Genomic DNA, 19,248 nt, shown 5'->3' with positions numbered 1-19,248 from the left:
GTTTACTATACATGTCAACTAGGTATCTACTGAGTTGTTGAACTCACCCCCGTGGACACTATCTTTTTCAGGTACCAGGTTGTTCATGGAGTCGCTTGGAGTATCCTGTCTGCTGGTCCCCACATCACATCAGAAGACCTATCTTCACTTTTGTTTATTTGTATTTTGGTATATGAATTTGTGTATTTAGCTTTGTGTTCCGACTTTGTTCATGGAGTGTTGTTTTGGTTGTGTGGTGTAAGCCTAGCCGGCTAGCCGTCTTCGTTTTTAGTTTGTATGTGTGTCCATTGTATTTCCGCTGTGTTTGGTTCTGGTACAGCCGAGTGGGCTGTTAGTTTTACATATAACTGCGCGGTTGTGTTTTTATTGTATCAGCCGAGTATGCTGCATATAAACTGCGTGGTTGTGTGTATATTCCAGCCGCCTGTGGCTGAGGTATATTGTGCATGTAGAAATGATTCAGATTGTCAGCTGTACAGGGGAGGTGCTGCCGAAATTTCTTCGGACAGGGACTCCCCCGGGGCGTGACAATTTAGTGGTATCAGAGCAGGTATACGATACTTGCTATGTGTTCTGGATTTTCGAGATTTATCTGATACCAATTTATTGGTATCAAAGCACGGTTTACGAGTCTTATATCCCGTGTTTCGGATTTCGTGTTTTAGTTTTCTCGATGTGACTTTTTGGGTTTTGGGACCTGGCAGCAACAGGACATCTCCAAGCTTTAGGAGGTATGTTGGTATATTGTTATCATATACTTCTGTTAGTGTATGCATTGTTGACTATGATAGTTATGACATGTATTAGCACTTTGTATTTAATACCTGGCTAGTTGTTGTAGCACATATTACATGTGATGGGTTAGCCACTGATCATGGTCAACCCTAATAGAGATCAAGGACTACAATCTCTGGTGATTTTTCATATCATACCACCAGTAGTTTTAGCTTCTGTTACTACTAGTAGGAGATGAAGGCACATACCAGCCTCTGCTATTATTAGCTATGTAGTGGATAGTATCTACATATTCATGTTGACTTAGCTAGTAGTATACCATTTTATCTTAGTTAATTTCATTAGTAAATATTGATTTACTCTTGTTAGATCGGTCAGTAGAAGACTGATTTATGTTTGTCGACTTGGGTAGTCATAGATCGATATACCTTAGTGATTGCGGAGGATTAACGTACATTTGTTAGATTTAGATAGTCGATCACCGATTCATTGTTTTGGTTGGTTCGATCAACAGGGGATCGACTTACTCTAGTTTATAAAAATGTTGATCTTTGGGTTATTCGTGCTTAGTTGGATATCTTGAGCACATTGGGTACATGGCTTGTACTGACATGGGAAAGGACTGAATTAGCCGTATACCATTGTCGGTTTGGCCAGTCTATAGAGGATCGATCTATCCTATTCCATGTGGACTTTCATTTTAGACTGTATGTACCCAGTTGGATAATTTAGAAGGTAGCATAGGGAATGTCAGGTTGATTGGGTTTAATATGCTGATTATTCATAGTTGTGTTGCATGTATATATGATTGTTATGTGTTGTAGGAGCCCTGCGGTAGATTATCCATTTGTAGGTATTATTTGTATACATGTTCCGATATGGTTATTTTAGGTTCCTTGTGGATTATAGCTATGTAGTTAGGTGTACGTGTCTGATTTTATTATGGAAGGTATCATGTCGATTAAATCTGTGTTATGGTATGTGTACATGTGTTTGGTGTTTTATGGGAGGTATCTTGTTGATTATATTTGTTCTGTGTGTACACTCATGTCTATTATGATTTGTTGGAAGTATTACGTTGATTTTACTCTTGTCATAGGTATATATATATGTTAGGTGAATATTGTTTGAGGTGTATTGTCGATTATACCTAAATTGATATATGCACATGGGTTCAAAATGTATTTTTGGAGGTATCACGCTGATTATACCTGTGTTATGAGTATGTTTGGTGTGTACTAATTGGAGGATTATGTCGATCATACCTATGTTGTGTGGGTGCACGTGTGTCAGGTGTATTGTTGGTGACATCATGATGATTCTACTTATGTTGAATGCAGGATGTGGAGTGTCTACATTATGTCATTTGTTGTATTATCCTGTCAACTAATTCTCCTATTGGTGGGTGACCCACTAGGATGTTGATAGAGTTGACGATGGATTTGATTTGCTTACTGGATTGTGATACCCTTGGTTGCTCACAGTGATATGTGGTAGAGTGATCTTGTGCAGTCTCTAGTTGGATAGTGAGACGTCTTGGACACATATTATGGATTGTTTGTGGTGGAGCATTGCTCCCACATGTTTTAGATTGTGATGGTGGAGCGTTGCTCCCATAGGTTGCCTTGTTGGTGGTAGAGCATTGCTCCCACATATGTAGTATTTCTTGTGATGGAGTATTGCCCTCACATTAGATGATCTATTCTTTGGTGATTTGTAGTTAGTGATCAGATTTCGGACTTGTTATCGAGGATCTCTGGTTGAGAATGTTTGTTGTACAGACATTATGAGTTTTAATGGTAAGGCCATTTTGGGCTTACCGATACTCCAGCGGTATTTATGGATTCGATGAACCGCATCTTATTGGAGTATCTAGACTAGTTCATTGTCAATTTTATCGACGACATATTGATCTACTTGCGTTCCGAGGAGGAACATGTACAGCATCTTCGCATAGCCTAGGAGACTCTTCGACGACATCAGATATACGCGAAGTTCAACCAGTGCGCCTTCTGGCTATCTTTAGTCGATTTTTTGGGTCATGTGGTCTCTAGCCGAGGTATTTCAGCAGACCCACAAAAGATCGAAGCTGTCACCAGTAGGGAGCAGCCGAAATCAATGCAGGAGATCCGCAGTTCTTGGGACTGACAGGATCTTACAGACCTTTCGTCGAGAGTTTCTTCCGTCTAGCTATGCCACTGACACGCCTGACCAGAAAAGGCGTAAAGTTCACTTGGACAGAGGACTGCGAGACCAGCTTCTAGGAGCTGAAGTAGAGATTAGTGTCGGCTCCAGTTTTGGTTTTACCTTCGGGAGAGAACGGATTTGTACACTACACCGACGCATCTCTTCAGGGTTTGGGCGCTGTTCTGATGCAGCACGACAGAGTAGTCTCCTATGCTTCTTGACAGTTGAAGGAGTATGAGAAGAACTACCCAGTACATGATTTGTAGCTGGCCGACATTATTTTTGCCTTGAAGATTTGGCGGCATCACCTTTATGGTATTACAATGGAGATTCTCACTAATCATAAGAGTCTCAAATAACTTTTTACTCAGAAGGAACTTAATCTCCGATAGAGGAGATGGATAGAGTTCCTGAAGGATTATGATTGTACCATTAGCTACCACCCGGGGAAAGCTAATATGGTTGCCGATGCACTTAGCCGAAAGTCCAGAGGGACTTTAGCTTGCCACCGAGTTGTGGTCACGGGCTTGATTCAGGGTTTTTCTGAGTTAGGTCTTGATGAGCAAGGACAGACAGAGCAGGGTATTCTGGTTATCATAGTTGCTCATTCGTCGTCAGGACGAGGATTCGAGAGGCCCAGGCTGGTGATCAGCATTTGCAGTTCATTAGCAGCTAGATAGCTTCCGGGCAGCAAACCGAGTTCACACGAGATGAGGAGGGTGTTATATACTTTCGAGGCAGATTATGCGTACCTCAGTCTCATCCGGTCTTACAGGAGCTACTTCAAGATGCTCATCGCTCTCGATTTACGATCCATCTAGGTGGGACCCGCATGTATCGAGATTTGAGGCGTTCCTATTGGTGGAACGGTATAAAGAAAGACATCGCGGAATTTGTAGCGAGATGTCTGGTCTGTTAGCAGGTGAAGGCTAAGCACCAGAGACCTGCCGGATTTTTTCGGCGGATTCCTATTCCTGAGTGGAAATGGGAACACATTACCATGGACTTTGTAGTAGGTTTGTCGAGGACACGACGAGCCCATGACGCGATTTGGGTAATCGTTGAACGATTAACCAAATCAGCGCACTTCTTAGCGATCCGGAAGACTGATTCCCTGGATCGATTAACAGATCTGTGCTGCCGAGAGATCATCAGATTACATGGTGTCCCGTTGACTATTATTTCGGATAGAGACCCCCGGTTCACGTCTCGATTCTGACAGAGTCTGCAGCAGGCCTTGGGCACTCAGCTCCGATTCAGTACAACTTTCCATCTGCAGATAGATGGACAGTCAGAGCAGACCATTCAGACTCTAGAGGACTTGCTGAGGTCTTGTGTATTGGATTTTGGAGGCAGTTGGGAGGACTATTTGCCATTGGTAGAGTTCGCCTACAACAACAGCTTTTATTCGGCTATCCAGATGGCACCGTTTGAAGCGTTGTATGGTAGGCCTTATCGGACACCCACCCTCTAGGATCACTACAAGAAAAACCCTCATAGACATCGGTGGAACAACAACGGTTTTAAGCAAAAATCGATGTCTTTGAGTATTTTACACCGGTTTTTCCAAAAACCGGTGTCTATGAGCGCAGATTTTCACTCATAGACATCGGTTTTTTTAGCCGATGTCTATGAGCGCATTTTTTTCGTTAATAGACACCGATTTTAACAGTGGTTTTTAAAATCCGGTATCTATGATAAAATAAAATAATTTAATTTTCCCACCAATACTTAGCCGAAATTTGCAACACTTCACTCTTTCCTCCAAACCTAAACCTAAACCTTTATCGCGTCGTCCACCATATACTGTCGCAACGCCGCCACCACTTTTCTCCTCGTCGCTGGTCGTCCAACCATCTCTCTCAGCCTCATCTCCCTCTTCCCCCTTAGGCAACCTCCTGGGACATCTTACTCTGGGAAGGCAGGTCCACCCCGTGGACTATGTTACTTAGATTCGTAATCCTTTTTAAACTGAATGTCTTGGTTTAATGTCTTGGCATCCATTCTCTTAGAATATGGGCGAGGGAAGAATCCGATCCCGGGAAAGCACATGAAGCTGAGACGGCGATGTGCTACGGTGCTGTCGCAGCAAGTGTTTCGCCAAGGAGCTCGCCTCCGCCTCGCCGTTTTCCGACCTCCACCACGCAATCCAGTCCGCCCGCAGGATCTGGTTCAACAAGGTCGTATCTTTGCCCCGCCATCTCCTCTACTGTCGATCACCCTCGCCGACCCCTTTCCTCACCTTCTAATTCTTCAGATCGACGTCGCCAGATGGTCCCATCTGCATCGTTCGCCAGTCTTCCCCCCGAAAATTGAAACCCTAAAAATCCGAATAGTCTCGTCGCCACCCATGTCGCACTTCAGGAGATCAGGGCCGCCGGACATCAAGGACACCTTCTCCCTCCTCGTTCTCAACATCAGCTTCCGTGAGTGTTTTCCCTTTCTCCCCGCACTCTCTTGCTGGTTTTGATGGGAATCTAGTTTTTGGCTCGCGTTCTGTTCGAATTGCTAGGTACCACTGCCGATGATCTCTTTCCTCTCTTTGATCGATACGGGAAAGTCATTGACATGTTCATTCCAAGGGACCGGAGGTGAGAGATTGCTGTTATTGATACGATTTTTGAGTTTCAATTGTTTACTAAATTGTTTGTTCGTCTTTTGGCGACTCAAAGGACTGGAGATTCACGAGGGTTTGCTTTTGTGAGGTATAACTATGCTGATGAGGCTCAGAAGGCTGTTGATAGACTTGATGGCAAGTTTCTTCTACTTTATTTTTGGTTTTGATAATTATTTTTCTGACGATGTTTGATTTTCTGGAAAGTAACCTGTAATTTGATTATTATTTTTATTGGATATTGTAGGGAGGAATGTGGATGGTCGGAATATTATGGTTTAGTTTGCAAAATATGGACCAAATGCTGAGCGTATGTAAGTTATGGAACTGCTAGTATTCTTTTGTGATTTTTTTGTTGAAGTGATTATTTTTTGCTATTGTTGCACTGACTTGAATTCAGTAGATTAGAAATAATTGGAAGGTTTTGCATTTAAGAATTATTTTGTATATCTCCTTTACAATACTTGAACAAATTTACTGAATAAGTGGTCCAAATTTTAATATCTTAAAGACATGAGTACTGTCACTCCAACACTTCTGATCTTGTATATCTGATTTTTGATGTGCATCTAGTTACTTAGACAAAGACAAGGGATATTAATGCGGACATCGGAAATCTTATATGATTGTTTGGAACACAAGTTCCACAATAAATGCAAAGTATACTTGAAAGAATTTTTAGTATTTAATAAATTCAAGCAGCCTTTGATGTTCTAAACTACTATCCCATTGTTAGCAATAGGTTAGTGGGTGACTGTTTGAGGTTCTTCGTCACACATTGTTAGTTTTGTGCAGAGTTTTACAAGTTTAGTTAATCTCTTAACAATTCATAGTGTAATGTTGCCCTTTTGACTGCGTCTCGTCAATTTGTAGACGTGTATCTCATCTTCTATGGATGTAAACACTAAGCAATGTGATGTTTCTTTTCTGTTTAACATGAAATCTAATAAGTTGTATGTATCTTTTTTTTTTTTTAATATTTTCTAGACATAAAGGAAAAATTAAGGAAGCAGTTCCAAAGACAAGAGGAAGGTCAAGAAGTTGTAGCCCTCGGCCTAGGTAATGATTTTTTATGTCAATCAGAATTGACATTTTACAACTTTTTTTTTGGAAGTTTGTGTACCTTTGTGGTTTTTCTCTTAGTTAGCACTTCAACTCATATAATTGATATGGAATGGCTATTATCATTTTTAGAATTATCCCTCCTGAAAAAATACAGAATATTTCAAATTTCTATTCAAGTTATTGCAAGATTTCCTCAGTCATATAGATTGATGTCATTTGAACCTAATCTAAGAAATTGCTTGATCAGCGCTACCACATATTCAAGCTATGAGCAAACGAAAAGTCCTTTATGATGAAAAATATATAAGATTTTGGGGCTTAAAAATGGTGAAAAGATGAACAGAGCTTGCACATGGCTTAATGACCTAAGGATATCTTTTATGAAATTGCAGCAAATGCATGACGGATGCAATTCTGCAGTGAGACCAACATAAGAGTAACAGGATTTTAACTTTCTCTATGGTCAACCTTGCATAACGGAACTTGTAGTTTCCTACTCTGTGTTGTTTGCTATGAAGAAGAGTGTACTGTAATCATGTGTGAACTGTGGATATCCCCCCGAATCAAAAATGTACATCAACAATTTGAATGAGAAGGTCAAGAAAGAAGGTTAGAGCCCATTGTATTGCACAGATCTTTTGTTGGTTTTGGGTTTTCCCAACATATGAGTTCTTCAGTTTAGGTTTTTTTTTTTACTGAATTTTTTCTTGTTTGTGAATGTTAACGGTGTTTAAACATATTCAGTGAGCATTTGAAAGTATATCTAATGGATGTTAGAATACCAGATTTAGAATAACTTATATTTATTTCATACCTGAGCATTTTGTTCCTCGTAGGCAAAGATTTAGTTTTCAAAGTACAGGCCCTCAAAGTTCTTTGTTACTTGTTGCAAAGATGGCGACATGTTCTTCTTTGTCTCTCAGGAAACAGAACTCTATTGGGCGTTAATTATTCTCTGATCTAAACTTGCATCATGTGATAACGTATTTTATGTTCTTCCAGAGGCTTAGCGTTTCACAGCTATAAGGGATAAAGTTGAATCTTAAATGTTTTTAGTCTGCTTTGTGTTGATGAAAGTAATGAAGGAATAGATGGGTATGAATGTATTGTTGTTGTAGCTTACTTGCTTGCTAGGAATTTAATTGTATTCAATTGGTAGGTTTGGGGAATCTAAATGGCATGGCATGGATAAGAATAGGTAGGGAGATTCATAGTTTGCCCGTCATATGTACGCACAACTGTTCACAGATCTGTTCCGTTGTGATGCTATACATTGGAGTAATATGTGCTCTAACTTGCTATTTTCTTTATTCATTTCCTTTATCAGGTATTTGCATAAGAAAAATATAAGGATTAAAATCAAACTCAAACTTATAGTTCATAAGTGTGACTCAATTGCCTGGATTTGTGAATTTGAGAGATTAAGGAATCTATTTTTCCATACTACATTGTCCTGGTTTTTGTGCTACAGAACTTAAACGATCACTCTATGCTTTATTTTCACAATATGGAAGAATTCTGGATATTGTGGCCTTGAAAACACCAAAGCTGAGAGGCCAGGCATGGGCGGTATTTGCTGAAGTTCCAGCTGCTAGCAATGCAGTACGACAAATGCAAAGATTCCCATTCTATGATAAACCAATGGTGAGTTTTATTTAACTCGAAATTCATGTTATTTCTTAAAGCAATAATTAGTAATCTTTTAGACAAGAGAACACTTGGTGATACAAAAAAAAAAAATCGTGTTAGTAATTTAATTCTGGAGTGATGCTTGTTTCCTATTCTGTGTTGTTTAGGTTCTGTGAACTGTTGTGATAATGGAACTTATTGTCTACTTGTTTATTTCTTCACTTTGATTATCATTTGTCATTGATTTAATCTATATTTTAGTTGAAATATAATTCAACTTCAACTCATAAGGTTTTTACACTGACCATATTTTACTTGGTTCTTCTCCATACGAAGATCAATTTACCAGTTATTATACAAATCAAGAATATAAAATTCCTCAAATTTGTTCTATTTTAATTGAAATCTCATTGCTTCCCAAAGATGACAGTGATCCAATGATTCTTTGTTGGGTTTGATATGAAAGAATAAATTGCATATTTGGTATCTACACTTCTACTTTTTGTGTGAAGACTTTTACACTGTTTGTCTTTAGGTTTCCTTAATAGTTGCAACTAAGGGTTTGATGTTGTTTCTCCATGTCAAAATATATTAATTGGCTACTATATGAAACATGTCTATTTTTTCCTCTAATTATTTCTATTTTAACTAATATCTTACTCATTTTTAAAGTACATGATGATTTGTTGTTGACTTGCATACAAAAGAAGAGAAGTTTATTTACTATGTGTAGTTCTTGTTTGTGTGAACTCTTAATCATTTTCTATTTATTTCAAGTTCTTCATAACATTGCTATTGCAGAATACTTTCACCGGAATATGCTACGTAATTCAATAACTCTTATTTTTCCACTAGACTGTTAATCTCTTTTTGATTTTGTGGATAACTTTGCTGCAAACTATGCTCTGAAGAGAGTTTATTATGTCAACTATGCATTGGGGATATCTGGACGCAGGAAACCTTTCTGGCATCTATTATGAACAAAGTCAACTTGACATGGCAATTATGCATTACAAGCAAGCTATCAACTGTGATTCTACCTTTATTGAAGCTTACAATAATCTGGTAAGTTGATAATGGTCTAATATGTCAAAATGTGGTATCCTTCTTGATGGTGAGCCAGGTTAGTTAATGAACGACTTTCTTGCACATTAAAAGGGGAATGCTCTCAAAGACGCTGGGCATGTGGAAGAGGCTATCAACTTCTATAGGGTGACTTTTTAATTTGGATATTTTTATTCTCTTAAATTTTTTTTCCTCGTTGAATAACTTCATTTTAATAATTTTTCCCAAGTCATGCCTTGCTTTACAACCTAACCATCCACAAGCATTGTCAAGCCTTGGCAACATATACATGGACTGGTAAGCTTTAGAAATGTTTGATGACAACTATGCGGATAGTTTATTTTTGTTCCTTAATGAAACTTCTCTTCATGCGGCAACATGATGAGTGTTGCTGCATCATTCTATAAGGCAAATTTAGCAGTTACAATAGGGATATCTGCGCCCTTCAACAACTTGGCTATTATATACAAGCAACAGGTAGAGTACTATATCTGCCTTTTTCATTGCTAGTTTGAGAGTTACTGCATATTGCCTCATTTAATGGAAGAAACTAAAGTCATATAATTTGTCTATCTTTTTCTTTGCTGTCTTTGCCCCTAGTTGGAAATTGATAGTTCTCTTGTATTACACCAAGGAAATTATGTAGAAGTGATAGCCAGTTACAATGAAGTTCTTCGCAGACTGCTGCTGATGGTCTTGTCAATAGAAGGAACACATTTAAGGAGATTGGTAGAGTTACTGAAGCAATTTAGGATTATATATGTGCTGTGAATATCAGACCAACTATGCCTGAAGCCTATGCAAATTTGGCTTCAGCTTACAAAGATAGGTAATTTCTTCTTTGAATTTGTGTTGGTGTTGGACTATATCAGTATCTTACATCATTGATTCTGTTGGATGATCGGTGGCCAGCTTGAAGGGGGGTTGGATAGACGGCACCCCCAAATACTCGCTTCCTACGTATTTGTTAGCACAACGGAATACAAACAATACAAATACAAATACGAAAGCTAAAGACTAAGAATGAGAAAGACAAGCAAACCAATTGACACATTCGTTTACGTGGTTCGGAGATAACTTGCTCCTACTCCACGGCGTGTCCGTAAGGTGGACAATCCCTCAATCCGTCGGTGGATTAATCCCCGGAAACTCCGGCTAGCACAATCCTCCTTGTCGGTGGAGAAACCTCGCCACAACTCGATCAAGAGCACTTGGATTGCTAGGGCACTAGTTGACTACTAATTAAAGGTTACCCACCACTAATTTCATCAACTCTAACCAAGCTCCCAAGCTTTGGTTATATAAGCCGCAGGTTGAAAACCCCGCATACCAGTCGACTGCCAAAACATGCAATCGACTGCCCTCAGTGGAAATTCGACCGTTACATCCCAACGGCTCGATTCAATACGAGCAGAGACATTCTGTTCGCTGCCAGTCGACTGCCCCAGTAGACTGCTAAAACATGTAGTCGACTGCTACAGTACTGCTACAGTAGCGCTACAGTACTACTACAGTAAAACCCTAAAACTAGGATTTTACTCCGAGTACAATCTCTCATGCACTCGTACCCTCACCCTTATGACTCATTTGACACTTCATTTGCAGCTTTGACCTCTTGCCTTCAAGCCTACTTCCTTTGGCTCTCGTCCCTCAGATGCATTCAAGCCCGCGGCTCTTCCCCAATGTCATCCTTCGCGTATGCCTCGAAGTTGCTTCCCTTGGCCCTTGTCCTCGCTGCCTTGTCCACGGTCCCTTGGATGCTCCATCCTTCACCGGACCCGAAGCCATCAACCTGAGTCACATGTGTATCTTGCAAACCTGCACAACTCAAATACACATATCAAATACAAGGGTGAACCTAACTTAAACCCTTTGCTCAAACACCAAAACACATGGTCACACGGACCATTGGGATTGCTCCAACAGATTCTTCTTTCTATTTATTTGTGGTTGAGATAATTGATGAACGTTTCTGTTTTTAAGCATTCCAATTACTCATCTTGTTACCTGGTACTCTTACTGCTTTTTCAATTATGATTTTTTGTTTTGATTTACTAATATATTATTTATGTGTTTTTACAGTTTACAAATCTCAAGTACTCCAGAGTTAAAATTGATGAAGTGCGGTTCGAGTGAGCTGAATGCATGCTAGATTACATTTGAGTAGGAAAGGTATTTGATTTTTGAAAACTTTGGATGATGCATGCATTTGCATGGAATGTAAATTGCGAATATTACCTTGATGTGTACAATATCTATTACCTTTTGATGTTGTAAAAGGAATATTTGTGTATTTTATGGATATTGTTGTAAGAAGAATATTTATGTAATTTGTGAATATTTGTGTATTTTATGGATACTATTGGAAGAAGAATATTTGTGTAATTTGTGAATATTTGTGTATTTTTTTGGTTATTGTCGATTTTTCACTGTTTCAGAAATCAAATTTGTGCTGTTAAAAAATACTGATATTACATCGGTTGTATACCGCTACCAAAACTGGTGTTATTAGCATATAAAATTACATCGGTTTTACACCGTTGATGAAACGGTGCTGTTAAGTGATACTACGCCGGTTAATAACCGATTCGAACACCGGTGTCGTTAAGTGATACTACACTGGTTTTAACCCGATGTCTAAAATGACAGACCTTTTACATCGCCTTCATAGACATCGGTCGAAAATGTAATAGACACCGGTGGAAAATCGATGTCTATGAGGGTTTTTGTTGTAGTGGATGAGGTTGGGGAGGTCCAGCTGTTGGGACCTCATAGAGCTCAACATGAGGCAGAGTTGGTCCATACTATCAGACGAAGGATGTCAGAGACGCAGGACCGTCAGAAGAGATCTGAGACGGAGACCCCTAGAGTTCTCTACTGGTGACCATGTTCTACAAGTCTCATCCATGAAAGGGATGAAGAGATTTGGCCTCAGAGATAAGCTAGCTCCGCGATACATTGGACCATTCCAGATCTTGGAGAGGATTGGAGCAGTAGCTTAGAGTCTGACACTACCACCGTCCCTAGCAGGTGTTCACGATATATTCTATGTGTCTATGCTGAAGAGATACATACCCGACTCGACACATGTTCTGACAGATATCTCAGTTCTCGTTCAGCCTGACGTCACCTATGAGGAGGTTCCGGTACGGATTCTGGACGGAAAAGAGCGTCAGTTGTGGAACAAGATGATCTGACTGGTTAAAGTCGGATGACAGTATCATACGGACGAGGACGCTACCTGGGAGCTTGAGGATACTATCCGAGCTCGATACCCCCATCTTTTCACTTGAGGTATGTGATTTAATTTACCATTCAGCATTTATACTCTTTACCTGTTGTTAGTATTTGTTGATGGTAGATAACGAAATTTGGAGATCAAATTTTTATTAGTGGGGGAGAATGTAAAATACTAGAAAAATGGTGAATAATGATAAGGGAATTTTCCAAAAAAAATTCAGGAATTTTTCGGAGCTCGTATGGACGAGTTTACGGGGATGAAAAATTGGGTCCCGGGAAAGCCTGTTTAGGGTACCCATTTAAGTGTAAAAAAGTTTTATTTTCTTTTCCTTTAATTTTTCTTTTCCCTTGTTTTTTTCCCCCGTGGACATTCTGTTCGCTGCCAGTCGACTGCTACAGTACTGCTACAGTAGCGCTACAGTACTACTACAGTAAAACCCTAAAACTAGGATTTTACTCTGAGTACAATCTCTCATGCACTCGTACCCTCACCCTTATGACTCATTTGACACTTCATTTGCAGCTTTGACCTCTTGCCTTCAAGCCTACTTCCTTTGGCTCTCGTCCCTCAGATGCATTCAAGCCCGCGGCTCGTCCCCAATGTCATCCTTCGCGTATGCCTCGAAGTCGCTTCCCTTGGCCCTTGTCCTCGCTGCCTTGTCCACGGTCCCTCGGATGCTCCATCCTTCACTGGACCCGAAGCCATCAACCTGAGTCACATGTGTATCCTGCAAACCTGCACAACTCAAATACACATATCAAATACAAGGGTGAACCTAACTTAAACTCTTTGCCCAAACACCAAAACATAGGATTGCTCCAACAATCTCCCCCTTTTTGGTGTTTGGCAATACGTTTAAGTTAGGGAAAACAAATAACAAAACAATATGCTAAAAATAATTGGACTTACATTGACAAGGCTACACACTTGGACTTACACCGCCGAATGGACTTACATTGCCAAGGCTACACACTTGGACTTACACTGCCGAATGGACTTACGTTGCCAAGGTTACACACTTGGCAACCGCCGTAACAATGCATCATGCATTTGAACCTATCCCAAGGCTCCCCCTACACAAAGGTACTTTCAGGTTTTCCCAACTAAACCTTACTTCTCCCCCTTTGCCTAACATCCAAAAAGTTCTCCAACAATATTCCAATTATTGAAAACTTGTCATCCAAATGACCCTAAACTCATGTATGTATCCCCCATGGATCCCATACATCTATATGAGCTGACCCGGTTAAAATCCAGTGCTGAAAACACTTCCAAACTGGTATCAGTCGACTGCAAGAAGTATCAGTCGACTGCCCCCATGAAAACGAGCTTACAGAGACATTCTGTGCATTTGAACAGTGTTACTAGTCGACTGGTAACTGTACCTGTCGACTGGTAACTGTACAAGTCGACTGGTACACTATTCATGAAAAAATCAACATTTTCTGGCCAACTTCAGAAATACGCCAGAAATCCCACAGACCTCCAAAAATCCCCAAATTTTGTGGAGAGGTCTATTATATCAATATCTACTTGGAAAAAATATATATAAAAATATATCTATCACCAATCCCAAGATTGACACAAAACATAAAACTAACTAAAAAGTTCAATTGAACCTTGACCTAAAGTCCTTGTTTTGGCTTCCTCTTGATGTATTTGCCCATACTAACCCACAATGCATGTCTAGCATTGGTTTATATGGCATCTATACATTCAAAATCAATTATCATGCTATATGACCCCAATGCCATATTTCTAAGCATGAAACAAAACTAAATTGTGCCAAAACCCTAGGTTTGAGATTCAAGTCATTCTCCAAACCACTTGGCACATCCCATGACCCCTCTAGACTCCCAAGTACAACCCACCTGAGATCCATTGGCCATGGGTCCCAATTTGACTCTTAGAACTCCCCCTAGAGCCCTTAACCTTAGCCACCTCCCTAGGTGACTCATCCACAATGACTAGGCCACATTGGTTCACCTCCGGTGACACTTGGCCTATAAACCTAACTTTCTTAACCTTGGACACTTTGTCCTTGGTCAATTTATCCTTACCTTTAAATGGCTTTCCCTTGCCATTTATTGGTTTCTCCTTGGCATAGTCATATGTCACCCTAGCATAAGACTTTCCCTTAGCATTGGAGCCACTAGATCGGTATCCCAAACCCGATCTATCATTGTTGGGTCTTTGGCTACCCAACACCATACCTAAACCCTTAGATCCAACATTGAATCTTGTTGGTGCAATTTCCAGTAGGTCAAGGTTGACCTAGTTGACCAAGCGTAAACCTTGGTCATGGTTTCGATGTTTGACAATACAGAAATACATGTAGACATGGACAATGCAGGTGCAGTTGTCCATACGGAGAGATACTGATCAAGGTCTGATCAGGTTGAATGAAGAAGAGTCAGTAGGTCGAGGTTGGATACTTGATGGAAGTCCTAATGAGTGATGTTAGGTAATGAAAATCCTAGTGAGTGAAGCTAGGTGAAAGGGAAAGTCCCGTGAGTGAAGCCAGGCGGTGAAAGTCCCGTGAGTGAAGCCGGGAAGTCTTGGAAAGTCCTCAGGAGTGAAACCAGAAGTTCTGAAAGTCCGGTGAGTGAAACCAGAGCGTTCGGAAAGTCCCGTGAGTGAAGTCGGTGGGAAAGTCCCAGTGAGTGAAGCAGCGGTTGGAAAGTCTGGTGAGTGGCAGATTGAAAACCCGTGAGTGAAGCGGTGAAACCCTAGTGAGTGAAGCTAGGTGAAAGTCCCGGTGAGTGAAACCAAGAAGGAAATCCAGATGGGTCAAGGTTGACCCGACATTCGGTGAAAAGTCCAAGTATGGAGACTTGGCACTTGATGGCATGAAAAGTCGAGAGGGCTCTGTAGCTCGTTCTCCTGACCGTGGTCGAGAGAGGATCGGAGCTCGTTCTCCGGACCCACAAGCCCGGAGAGGGCTCGGTAGCTCGCTCGTAACCATTTATGGTTTAGGGTCGAGTTTAAACGGATCGGTCCGTGACCTATCCGGATACGAGTGATCGGTCCGGTGACCGATCAAGAATAAGCAACGAAGCTACAGTTATCGTAGGGGGATCGAGACCGATCGGAAGGTCGATCGAAGGAGGCAACAGGCCGGGAAGGAACAAATGATCGGTCCCCATGACCGATCAGATAGGCTCTGATCGATGGTGGAGCCTGATCGGTCCAGAAGTCTGTGACTCAACGGCTAGGCTATTTCGGGCATCTGTGTTCTGGCCTTTTTGCTTGCAGGTTCGCAGGTTGGCTTAGGATATTAAAGGTTATAAAAGGATCGAGGGCTTCTACAGCGATACAACACTTCTTCTTCCTCCTCGAGCTGCTGTTCTTCTGAAAGCTGTGCTTGAGCTTTGCTGAGCTCCGAAGCTTCGGGGGAGCTTCTTTGACTGAGTTGCTTGTTGGCATTCGTCCGTGAAGTTGGTGCTTCACCCGGGACTTCAGTCGACGAGAAGGCAAGCGAGTATTTGTACATTTATTGTGTATTTTGTTCTTGCTCTTCTTTGTACTCCTTATTGCTGTTGCAAAGTTCTTGTGGCGAGGTTTCTCCACCCATAAGGAGTTTATATTAGCCGGTTTTCCAGGGACTCATCCACCGACGGATTGATAGGCTTCGTCCACCTTACGGACACGCCGAGGAGTAGGAGTTTCATCTCCGAACCTCGTTACATCGACGAGTTTGAGGTTTGCTATTCTCCGCTTTCGTTTCTATTCATTTTATTTCCGCTGCGCTAACCCTAATTGTAGAAAAAAACGAAGAATTTGGGGCGGCTATTCACACCCCCCTCTCTAGCCGCGATCATCGATCCTAACAAATCTTTCTAGGGTTTTCTCCAATTTATCAAGCTTTGCCTTCAAAGCTTGATTTTCCCTCTCTAAGTTCCTAAACCTAGAGTCAACATGTCCACCATGGACATTCCTAGACCTACCCTTTCTAGGCATGTGTCTCCCCTTCTTGGGATTAATGTCTTGGGTCTCCTTAGGTCTACTATTTCTTTGTTTATCATGCATTGGTCTTCTAGGGTTTTGATCTACAATTACCCTACTCCTATCATGATATTTAAATCCAAAATTTTGCATTGCTACATGATGATAATCATTATTTCTAGCATGCATGGAAGAATGAAAATTTGAATTAAATTTCAAATTAGGATGTACCTCCCTTACCCTTGAGGCTCCCCCTTTACTCGAGCTCCTCTTCTTCTCCCATTTCTTTAGATGTGCTAGCTTCTTAATTTCCCCCTTCTTGGGACATTTGGTGTGGTAGTGACCCTTCTCCCCACACGTGAAGCACACAATGCGCAATCTCCTCCTTTGGGCTTCTTCTTTCCTACAACCCTTGTTAGTGTTTAAATTAACTTGAATGGGTTTAGGATTTACCTTCTTCTTACCCAATGGTCATCTACTCTTGTAGTGTCCCTTCTCATTGCACCCGAAGCAAATGATGTAATCTCTTGATTTTGCTTCGGTGGAGGTGCTCACTAGGTTGACCACTTCCAAGACCTCCTCTTTATTCTCTTCACTTGTCTTAGAGTTTTCTTCAACCTTTGCAGATGTCTCCTCATCCACACTAGTCGATGACATTTCTTCATCCTTCTCCTCTTTCTCCTTAGAAGTTGAGTACTCTTCACCTTCCAGTTGCTCCTCCTCTACTTGAGCTTCTTCATTCGTTTCTTCGGATTTTTCTTCTTCTTGTGTAAGCATAGGTTCTTCCCATTGAGCCTTCTTTATCTTGCTCCACAAATCATGAGCATTCTTGTATTTTCCTACAAGGCTCATTACGTCATTAGGCAAAATATCAATTAATATAGATATTACCTTGTCGTTTGCCTTTGATCATGTGGTTTGCTCCTCTGTCCAATGTCATGGTTGGAGCTTCTTTCCCTTCTTGTCCTTCGGGACCTCGAACGGTTCCTTTACCACCATCATGGTGTCCCAATCCGTATTGAAGAACACCTCCATCTTCATCATCCAATATGTGATGTCCCATAAGCCTCTACCTTCAAGCTTTGGCGGTTCTATCAAGCCGGTCATCTTGTGCTTCCTTGGCGGTTAGTCCAACGGAGAGCGTCCTCGCTCTGATACCACTTGTTGGATGATCGGTGGCCGGCTTGAAGGGGGGTTGGATAGACGGCACCCCCAAATACTCGCTTCCTACGTATTTGTTAGCACAACGGAATACAAACAATACAAATACAAATACGAAAGCTAAAGACTAAGAATGAGAAAGACAAGCAAACCAATTGACACGTTCGTTTATGTGGTTCGGAGATAACTTGCTCCTACTCCACGGCGTGTCCGTAAGGTGGACGATCCCTCAATCCGTCGGTGGATTAATCCCCGGAAACTCCGGCTAGCACAATCCTCCTTGTTGGTGGAGAAACCTTGCCACAACTCGATCAAGAGCACTTGGATTGCTAAGGCACTAGTTGACTACTAATTAGAGGTTACCCACCACTAATTTCGTCAACTCTAACCAAGCTCCCAAGCTTTGGTTATATAAGCCGCGGGTTGAAAACCCCGCCTACCAGTCGACTGCCAAAACATGCAGTCGACTGCCCTCAGTGGAAATTCGACCGTTACATCCCAACGGCTCGATTCCATATGAACAGGGACATTCTGTTCGCTGCCAGTCGACTGCTACAGTGCTGCTACAGTAGCGCTACAGTACTACTACAGTAAAACCCTAAAACTAGGATTTTACTCCGAGTACAATCTCTCATGCACTCGTACCCTCACCCTTATGACTCATTTGACACTTCATTTGCAGCTTTGACCTCTTGCCTTCAAGCCTACTTCCTTTGGCTCTCGTCCCTCAGATGCATTCAAGCCCGCGGCTCGTCCCCAATGTCATCCTTCGCGTATGCCTCGAAGTCGCTTCCCTTGGCCCTTGTCCTCGCTGCCTTGTCCACGGTCCCTCGGATGCTCCATCCTTCACCGGACCCGAAGCCATCAACCTGAGTCACATGTGTATCTTGCAAATCTGCACAACTCAAATACACATATCAAATACAAGGGTGAACCTAACTTAAACCCTTTGCTCAAACACCAAAACACATGGTCACACGGACCATTGGGATTGCTCCAACAGATTCTTCTTTCTATTTATTTGTGGTTGAGATAATTGATGAACGTTTCTGTTTTTAAGCATTCCAATTACTCATCTTGTTACCTGGTACTCTTACTGCTTTTTCAATTATGATTTTTTGTTTTGATTTACTAATATATTATTTATGTGTTTTTACAGTTTACAAATCTCAAGTACTCCAGAGTTAAAATTGATGAAGTGCGGTTCGAGTGGGCTGAATGCATGCTAGATTACATTTGAGTAGGAAAGGTATTTGATTTTTGAAAACTTTGGATGATGCATGCATTTGCATGGAATGTAAATTGCGAATATTACCTTGATGTGTACAATATCTATTACCTTTTGATGTTGTAAAAGGAATATTTGTGTATTTTATGGATATTGTTGTAAGAAGAATATTTATGTAATTTGTGAATATTTGTGTATTTTATGGATACTGTTGGAAGAAGAATATTTGTGTAATTTGTGAATATTTGTGTATTTTTTTGGTTATTGTCGATTTTTCACTGTTTCAGAAATCAAATTTGTGCTGTTAAAAAATACTGATATTACATCGGTTGTATACCGCTACCAAAACTGGTGTTATTAGCATATAAAATTACATCG

At 41.0% G+C, this 19,248-nt stretch overlaps 1 pseudogene; it reads left to right on the top strand.

The window, feature by feature from the left end:
* Positions 1-4,689: 4,689 nt before the first annotated feature.
* Positions 4,690-10,331, top strand: LOC121996723 (annotated as a pseudogene).
* Positions 10,332-19,248: the final 8,917 nt, after the last annotated feature.

This window comes from Zingiber officinale, chromosome 6A (assembly GCF_018446385.1).
Source record: "Zingiber officinale cultivar Zhangliang chromosome 6A, Zo_v1.1, whole genome shotgun sequence".
In the NCBI taxonomy this organism is placed as follows: Eukaryota; Viridiplantae; Streptophyta; class Magnoliopsida; order Zingiberales; family Zingiberaceae; genus Zingiber; species Zingiber officinale.
Note: the sequence above shows the minus strand (reverse complement) of the source record. Positions and strands in the feature narration are given on the sequence as shown.